At 50.1% G+C, this 6,786-nt stretch overlaps 1 long non-coding RNA gene across 1 annotated transcript; it reads left to right on the top strand.

The window, feature by feature from the left end:
- Positions 1–347: 347 nt before the first annotated feature.
- On the top strand, positions 348–6,507 carry LOC142069886 (uncharacterized). The gene is made up of 2 exons (XR_012665861.1): positions 348–1,105; positions 4,012–6,507. It is a non-coding gene; the product is annotated as an uncharacterized LOC142069886 (long non-coding RNA).
- Positions 6,508–6,786: the final 279 nt, after the last annotated feature.

Genomic DNA, 6,786 nt, shown 5'->3' with positions numbered 1-6,786 from the left:
TCGGAGTGTTCTGGTACCAGCCTGGCACATGTTTCTATCTCTCGTGTCCAGGACCTTTTAGGAATGTGTATTTTTGCAACATCAGCCCTCTCCTTGCCAGATTCTGAGCAGGGCCTGCCTCTTGCTCACAGCTTAACTTGGCTTTATGTTAACAAAGTCTTGACCGTTACTTTAGTTCAGGCCTTAGGCCTCATACCAGGCCTCTGATACAAGGGTTTATGTTTCAGGGCCTCATCTTACTGTTGGGGACACTGGGGCATGGCCACTAGGTAACTCGAGGGGATGGAAGACCACGAGTGTCGATGAAGCCCCCTCGCACTAGGCCCAGGTGTCCTTGGGCCCCCCCCCCCGTCCCGCCTGGAGGCATTCGCAACAGCTCTGCGTACTAGGCCCAAGTGTCCTTGGCCCCCCCGCCTGGAGGCACACACAGCAGTTATGCTAAGAATCTGCAACACTATGTTGCAGAGTCAGACTGCCTGAAACTAAGCAAGGCCACACAGGGGAGATATGGAAGAACAATGCTGAATAAAGCAGCTTTATGTAGAGTTTAACAAATGATACAGAGAACCAGGGAACTAGCTGGGAACTGGATTGGCTGGCTATATGGATACTTAGGGCAGCTTGCTATTGGATAAGTATGCTGGGAAAAAGGATGTATAAAAGCCTGTGTAACTTCCTGCTCTGTGTACAGGATTTGAGATTCAAATCTCCCTGTACCTTTTGAAGCTTCAAATAAACTTTTCTGCTTCTCCACCCCGTTGTGATTATTGGGTGTAGCACACCGGGTAGCGAACCAACTCAAGCTGTTGTTCAGCCTCTCGGCACTGGGTGCTGGCAACAGCTTTTGGCGTCCCTGGGTGGGCGGAGGCTGCAATTTAGCCTTGCCCGGATCCCTCCTGGAGGTCGAGGATTGCGGCGAGAACCGACGCCCAGCGCGCACCGGTGAGTTCATCGGGGGCCTCGGAGGAGACGCGATTTGATCGGCCCCGGAGGGCACAACGGTGCAATGCACTCATATAGTGGAGAAGCAGTTGTGGTAGACGACAGTGAAGAACTGGTCCCTTGCAGTTGTGGACGATGGTGAAGAACCGGTCTCTTGGACAAGGTAGGAACCTTTTGAAATCCGGATTGTGTGCTCTGTTGGAACCTGGGGACGCCCAGAGTTACCCTGTAGGTATGGGACAGGGACAGAGCTCAGGGGTAAAGGCACGGCATACGCCCCTAGAGTGCATTCTAGCAAACTGGAAGGTATTTGGTGCGGATCCGATGACTAAGAGCCAATTAAGACGATTCTGTACAGTTGACTGGCCTCAATATCAACTAGAGGACCAGGAGTGGTGGCCACCAGGAGGGTCAATTAATTACAACACGATCCTTCAGTTACTCCTGTTCTGTCAGAGAACAAGGAAATGGAATGAACATATGTATGCGCATTTGTTTCTGACTTTATGTACTCGACCAGATATTTTACAGCACTGTAATCTGACTCCGACTGGTTCGGTAGCAGCTAATGTTAGTCCCCAGACCCCCATCCCCACTGTAATGGCAGAGCCTGTGTCCCCTTCGGCCCCCACACCCCCACCTTATAAGGGTAGGATGCCTCGGGTTACAGAGATTTCCCCCTCGGTGGGACTCTATCCTTTGCTTACCGAGACTGTTGTGGCTTGCCCAGGGGCAGACGGACGTCAGGCTACCACTATGCAAGTTTACACCCATGTGCCATTCAATCCAATAGACTTAGCAGCTTTTAAAATACAGGCTGGGGAATTCTCAACGAACCCAAGCAGGTTTATATCAGTCTTTGAGGGGTGCCTCAGTAGTCACAAGCCAGACTGAGACGACTGTAATATCCTCCTAAGAACTCTGTTGTCTGAGGTAAAGGAATCAGGTTACAGCTAAGGCAAGGGGAGCGTCAGCTTTCAAGCGAAAGAAAGGAAGCTATCTGTCAAGTTCCTACTCCAAGTAATCGTAAGCGGCTCAGGGCATTTCTGGGTATGGCAGGCTTTTGCAGGATCTGGATCCCAGAGTTTGGACTGTGGGCTAAACCCCTGTACGACTGTGCAAAAGGAGCAGATCATGACCCCTTCTATTGGACCCCAGAGGCTGACAGGGCATTTAAAATCCTGAAAAGAAAATTGATGGAAGCCCCGGCTCTGGGCCTGCCGGATCTCTCTAAGCCGTTTCAGTTGTATGTACATGAACGAAGGGGGGTGGCCCTAGGAGTGCTTACACAGCTGTTAGGAGCATGGAGACGTCCCGTGGCTTATTTGTCTAAGCAACTGGATCAGGTTGCAAAGGGTTGGCCGGCATCTTTACGGGTGGTCGCAGCTACTGCCCTAGTCCTTGAGGAAGCCAAGAAGCTAACATTGGGAGGCATTATGCAAATCTATACTCCCCGTATGGTCCAAGCCTTATTGGATGCAAAGGGAGGGCTTTGGCTCACCCAGGCTCGGGTTGCTTGGTACCAGGCTAAGCTGTTAGAGAACTCTGAAGTCACCTTATAGCCTTGCCCCTCCCTTAACCCAGCCACCCTCTTGCCAGAAACAGAGGAACAGAAACATGACTGTTTAGAGATCATAGATGTCCAGTACTCCCGCTGTCCGGATTTAAAGGATGTACCCCTCCCAAATGCAGATTATGAGTGGTACACTGATGGTAGTAGTACTGTAATAGATGGGCAAAGGAGGGCGGGTTATGCTGTTGTGACCCTCCATGACACTGTGGAAGCTGAAGGTTTGCCTGCTGGGACCTCTGCCCAGCTTGCTGAACTAATAGCCCTGACCCGTGCACTTGAACTGTCAAAAGGAAAGCGGGTCAAGATTTTTACTGATTCAAAATATGCTTTTGGTGTGCTGCATGCTCATGCTGGCCTATGGAAGCAAAGGGGAATGCTGACAGCCCAAGGCTCCCCAGTCAAGTACAGGCCTCAAATCCTCCGGCTCCTAGAAGCCGTACAACTTCCCTCGGAAGTGGCGGTGGTACGCTGTAAAGCCCATCAAAGGGAGGATCAAGATCTGGCCAGAGGTAATGCCCGGGCAGATAGAGAGGCTAAGCATGCTGCCACCCTGCCATCTGCTCAGACTGAGAACGCCCATATGCATGCCCTTATCCCATCAGTAGGGGAGCTTCCAACCCCTCAGTACTCTGGGGAGGAGAGACAGCTAACTGACAAACTCAGTCTCCGGGAAAAGGAGGGATGGCTCCATTCCCCAGAAGGGAAGGTCCTCTTACCAAAGGGCCTAATCCGGCCAGTGCTGCAGAAACTACATCAAACCACTCATGCTGGCAGGGAAGCACTTATCCAACTAATGGGAAAATACTTTATCACTTCCGGACTCCGACCCCTGGCTGCCCAGGTACAAGCGGACTGCTTAGTCTGCCAAAAGAATAACCCCCGACTGGGACATCCTGTGCCACCAGCTGCCCTAGAACCCACTCTGGGCCCTGGACAAGTGTGGCAAATAGACTTTACTGAGTTTCCCCAGACCCAAGGGTTCAAATATCTCCTTGTTATAGTGGATCGGTTCAGCGGACGGCCAGAAGCCTTCCCATGCCGTAACTGCACTGCCAGGACAGTGGCCCTCAAGTTTGTTAAGAAGATCATTCCTCGCTTTGGACTCCCCCTGTGGATGGAATCTGACAATGGGACACACTTCACATCAAAAATCATTCAAAGCATCTCACATGCCTTACAGATCCCCTGGAAACTCCATACGCCCTGGAGACTGCAAGCCAGTGGTGTAGTGGAGCGTACCAATCAGACCCTTAAACGGCATCTCTCAAAAGTGTGCCAAGAAGCCTCACTGTGATGGCCTGATGCTTTGCCCCTCGTCCTACTCCGTATCCGCGTTCTCCCAAAGGGTAGATTAGGGCTCAGTCCCTTTGAAATTATGTTTGGAAGGGCATGACTATGAATGGCACCCCGGTTCTGTCATGGGAATGGGAGTTGGGTAATGGTTTTTTGTCACAGTATATGTGTTCCCTGTCTGCTGTTCTCTTGTCTCTTCACAGGTATACCAAGGATATATATATACCAAGCCTCTCCCCTTGGACACTCCCGTCCACTCCTTACAGCCCTGTGACTCTGTGCTTGTTTGTACTTGGAAAGACGAGCCTCTCCAGGAAAAGTGGAAAGGACCCTATACCATCCTGCTGATCTCCCATACAGCGGCAAAGATCGAGGGACACAAGAACTGGATCCATCACTCTCGACTGAAGGCAGTACCCACCCCCTCGTCAGCAGAACAGTGGACTGTCCAACCTGCTGACTCCTCATCTAGTGACGATCTCGGGCTAAAGCTACTGTTTAAAAGACACAAATAGTGGGCACCTTAATGCTAAAATGGGCCCACCCAGGTACTGGAGACCCTGGGTTGGAAAGATTCTGGTGATAATTAATTGGTAACATTGTTATTCTCTGTATTGGTATTTCCAAACCATGCATATCGGGAGCATAACTCCTTTGTTTCGCTTGCGCACCATGTTGCTACTTTAACAAACCAGACTGATTGCTGGGTATGTGCTCCAACTCCACTGTCCCCCAAAACGGGAATGCCCCTTGACATGCTGCCCCTGACCCTAGCAGAATTAGCTGCCACCAAAGAGCAGGAAAGAACGAACTCGCTGTTCTGGAACAAGACCTCTTTACAGCAAGCCACCTATCAGAACCAGGAGTATTCGGTTGCAGTACTCACTGAGGGAGTGTTATGTTTTACCCGAAACCAATCTGATCACGATGGGCGTCCTGTGGGAAAAAGCTCCTGTGTTATTACACAGTGGGCTGATGGGTATTGGATAAAGACCAAAAGGGGAGGCCAGCAGTGTGGGTGTAATGGTTCCTCCCCTTTTAGGGAAACTCTTACAAATAATCTTACCACAAAAGAGGGGTTTGGAAATCTAACTTGCCGTCCAGTTAATATCTCCAATGTAGCAAGGCAATGGTGGGTTTGTAGTGGTCCCTATGGCGAGTGTAATTTGAACGGCACAATTAGAAACGCCCCCACTTGTACCCAATCAGGAGAATGGGATGCTCCCTTAGGGGCATATGAACTGTTTGGAAAAGCAGCCTTAAATATCCCAGGAATCCCCTTAAGAAACAGTCCTTACTGGGCCCTACAGGGTCACTATTTTGTATGTGGCTGAAAGGCTTACAAGGTGCTGCCAGCCAACTGGTCAGGTAGCTGTTATATAGCTCATGGAGTTCCTCATCTGTCAATAACTGCCACACTGCCCAAAGGAAAGATTAGAAATGCCCGAGACACCTCTGTTGAGTCACGAGAAAAGACCCTGCGGTGACTGACTACGGCATTAGAGGGCAATATGAAGAATTCCCTCACAACTGAGAAGCTTGTAGGGTGCTCTGTACCGGGAATAGCGCCACTGTTTTCTGGGCCAGCCATGGCATGCGTAGGCCGCTATACTGTAAGGCTGCAAATGGTACTTGAGAAAGTGGCCTTAGAGTTAGAGGACTCGGTTAGTGGTTTAGGGTCGGCAGTAAAAACATTAAATAAAGAGGTACAGCAGCTCAGGACGTTTTCCCTCCAAAACAGGCTGGCTTTGGACTATCTCTTGGCATCCCAAGGAGGGGTTTCTGCCCTCGTCGGGCCCCGATGTTGTGTATCTGTAAATGATAGCAGTTATGAGATCTATGAAAAGGTGGTACAGGCTGAGGCCCATGCCTGAGCCGGAGCACAGGTTGCCTATACTACCCCCGAGAGCGATTGGTTGCAAACCTTGTTTTCAGGCTGGGGTTTGTCATCTTGGCTTGGTGGTTTATTTAGCCTGCTATTGAAATTTCTCTTTCCTGTATTGCTTGTATTATTGGTATTATGCTTTGCAGTATCATGTGTTAGGGCCCTTTTGCAGAAGTTAGTAAGTCATTCTCTTCAGGGCTATCACAAAGTGCTTATGCAAAGTCCTATTGTAAAGAAATAAGTAGACCAAGTGAGAAAACTCAGAGCCAAGGTTGTTGAGTGTTCTCAAAGGGGGGAGTTGTTGGGGACACTGGGGCATGGCCACTAGGTAACTCGAGGGGATGGAAGACCACGAGTGTCGATGAAGCCCCCTCGCACTAGGCTCAGGTGTCCTTGGCCCCCCCCCCCCCCCCCCGCCTGGAGGCACTCGCAGCAGCTCTGCGTACTAGGCCCAAGTGTCCTTGGCCCCCCGGCCTAGAGGCACACACAGCAGTTATGCTGAGAATCTGCAACACTATGTTGCGGAGTCAGACTGCCTGAAGCTAAGCAAGGCCACACAGGGGAGATATGGAAGAACAATGCTGAATAAAGCAGCTTTATGTAGAGTTTAACAAATGATACAGAGAACCAGGGAACTAGCTGGGAACTGGATTGGCTGGCTATATGGATACTTAGGGCAGCTTGCTATTGGATAAGTATGCTGGGAAAAAGGATGTATAAAAGCCTGAGTAACTTCCTGCTCTGGGTACAGGATTTGAGATTCAAATCTCCCTGTACCTTTTTGAAGCTTCAAATAAACTTTTCTGCTTCTCCACCCCGTTGTGATTATTGAGTGTAGCACACTGGGTAGCGAACCAACTCAAGCTGTTGTTCAGCCTCTCGGCACTGGGTGCCTGCAACATTACTACATTCCCCCACTTTTTGTCTTTTATGGGGAGAATGTTTACTCATCATCCCGAGAAGCATCGTGCATGGACTAAAGGTAACCCAGTGGGCTAGACACTGTTATGTGGTTACCTTATGTTACCATCCAGACACTCATGCGCCATCTGTTTTTTTAGTCTGCACATTCCCTCGTACGACTGATGGACAG

Source organism: Caretta caretta, chromosome 23 (assembly GCF_965140235.1).
Source record: "Caretta caretta isolate rCarCar2 chromosome 23, rCarCar1.hap1, whole genome shotgun sequence".
In the NCBI taxonomy this organism is placed as follows: domain Eukaryota; kingdom Metazoa; phylum Chordata; order Testudines; family Cheloniidae; genus Caretta; species Caretta caretta.
Note: the sequence above shows the minus strand (reverse complement) of the source record. Positions and strands in the feature narration are given on the sequence as shown.